Raw genomic sequence first — 2,393 nt, 5'->3', positions numbered from 1 at the left:
GCTGTCAGTCGTCCTAATTATTCTCTTATTGTAGCAGCATACTGGGTATATCATAATGATGACTATTATTATCAGCCATTGAATGGATTTCAAGAGTTGGTTAATCCTCCCGCGGGTTCAGATATTTGTTATGTGCAAACACACGTGTTCACTTGTTTAACTCACACCTGACATTAACGTATCATCAGAGGTGTCAGGAATGGGGTGCCGTATAATAGCTGTTCCCCTGAGAAGACACGGTGCTTGTCTTTTACTTACAGCCTTTGTGGAACTTCACATCAGACTTGCAAATATTTTCACATTTATGGTTTTTGGCCACTCTTCACCGTAAGGCCTCATGCACACGGCCGTAGTTTCAGTCTGCATCCAACCCGGGGTTTTTTCAAACTGGATGCTCAACCGTTTATCTCATCCCACAAAATCAGAGCATTCCCTATTATTGTCAGTTTTGCGGAGGTTAAAAAAATAAATAAAAAGTGGCATGCTCACAGCAGGGATCCGTGTCTTGCGGATCCACGATTTACGGACTGCAAAACACTAACGGCTGTGTGTATGAGGCCTAACCATGCAGTGATTTCAAGCAGCCGCACCATGCTCTGAAATCATTTATGTATAGCACGTGGGAGATTCATCAATAGTGCTGTAAAATAGACACAAAACGGCCGACATTGTGCACATTTTACAACTTCTCGTAGTTAAGCCCTTTTTTAGAGTTTTGAAATGTGGTCTATTTTTTTGGCACATATATCTTTAAAGGTGAAGACCATATTCTATAGTGAAGATGAACCAACACTTATGGGTAGAATAGCTAGGTCCCATTCCATGTTTTACTCAAAATATATTTAATTCTGGAAAAAAAGCAGCATAGTAGTCCTTTGGCTAATAGAGTCAAAAGAAGACTATGGCAGACTGCTATGTATCTGCATGTGACATGGCAGCCTGTTGGATAAGGTGAACTATGACACTCTTAAATGGGCCATCCCATGATTAATGTAAAAAATGAAAATCCTATATCGTATAGTACATGGCAATATCTTTCTAACAAAGCTAGAACCAGCCCTGTACCTTGCATGGGTCCAGAGATCTCCCCATCCATTGCTTCTATTGCTCTGCTAGATTTATTTTAAGATGGCAGCTCAGGGTGGGTTGGTGGGGGGGGTTGACCTGTCAATCTCAGTGAGCAGGACACAGAAATTACAAAAAGAGCAAACAGCAGGTGGCGCTAATAAAGTAGAAAAAACAACCCATGGGCAAGAATAGTGCAGACATTTTTATTTATTTTCCTAATCTGGATAATCCCATTTAAATCTTTGGTTTTTTAAAGAAGTTGTGCAGTGGTTTAGTACTGATTGATCTTCAGGATAGGTCATAAATATCAGATCGGCGGAGGTCCGACTCCCGCACCCCCACCAATCAGCTGTTTGAAGTGGTAGCAGTGCTTGTGCTTCCTTTTTAAAATTACCTGCACATGGTCTCTTTTGTAGACGTGGAACGGTGTAATTACAACTGTTCCTCCAATTCAAGTGAATGGAATGAGCAGATCGGTGCAGGTGCCAGGACCCTGGCCAACATATTGATGACCTATCCTTGGGATAGGTCACGAATGTTAAAGGGATTCTGTCACCAGTTTTTGACCCCCACATTCAAAAATATGGTTATGTGCATGGAGCCCTTGTGATTCCTAATGTGGTCTTATAAGCTAAATCTGTAGGCTCATTTAGTGTAAAAAACGTTTTATCTAACCTGTCATTCATCAGATTAAGGTGCCCAGTAGGATGCTCATGTCTCCAAGATGCCGCCCGCCGCGCCGCCGTTCGTGCCCAGCTCCTCCTTTGCTGTCATCAGCAATGTGCCCAGCTCCTCCTTTGCTGTCATCAGCGCCGCCTTAGAATCCTTTTCAACGCCTCCGGCTCTCCCTCACTTCCCCCCTCCTTCTTCTCAAACATCCCGCGCGTGCGCACAGGCCTGTGCCTGATGCGCCCGTGCGGACTTCTCCGTTCAGCTTCATTGAGCGAAGTGCGCATGCGCCGGCACTTCGCTCAACCTCCCGATGACCTGAGCCTTCAGGTCATCGGGAGGTTGAGCGAAGTGCCGGCGCATGCGCACTTCACTCAATGAAGCTGAACGGAGAAGCCTTCAGGTCATCGGGAGGTTGAGCGAAGTGCCGGCGCATGCGCACTTCGCTCAATGAAGCTGAACGGAGAATATTTTTGAATGTGGGGGTCAAAAACTGGTGACAGAATCCCTTTAAGCCACCGCACAACCCCTTTAATACAAAAATCTGGAACAATATACTGGTTCCAATCTGGAACATATTCAAATAATTTACTATGCAAAACCACCTTGTGGACCACACATAAAAACTGAAATTACCACTATTTACATCTATGTAC

This window comes from Bufo gargarizans, chromosome 3, assembly GCF_014858855.1.
Source record: "Bufo gargarizans isolate SCDJY-AF-19 chromosome 3, ASM1485885v1, whole genome shotgun sequence".
Taxonomy (NCBI): domain Eukaryota; kingdom Metazoa; phylum Chordata; class Amphibia; order Anura; family Bufonidae; genus Bufo; species Bufo gargarizans.
Note: the sequence above shows the minus strand (reverse complement) of the source record.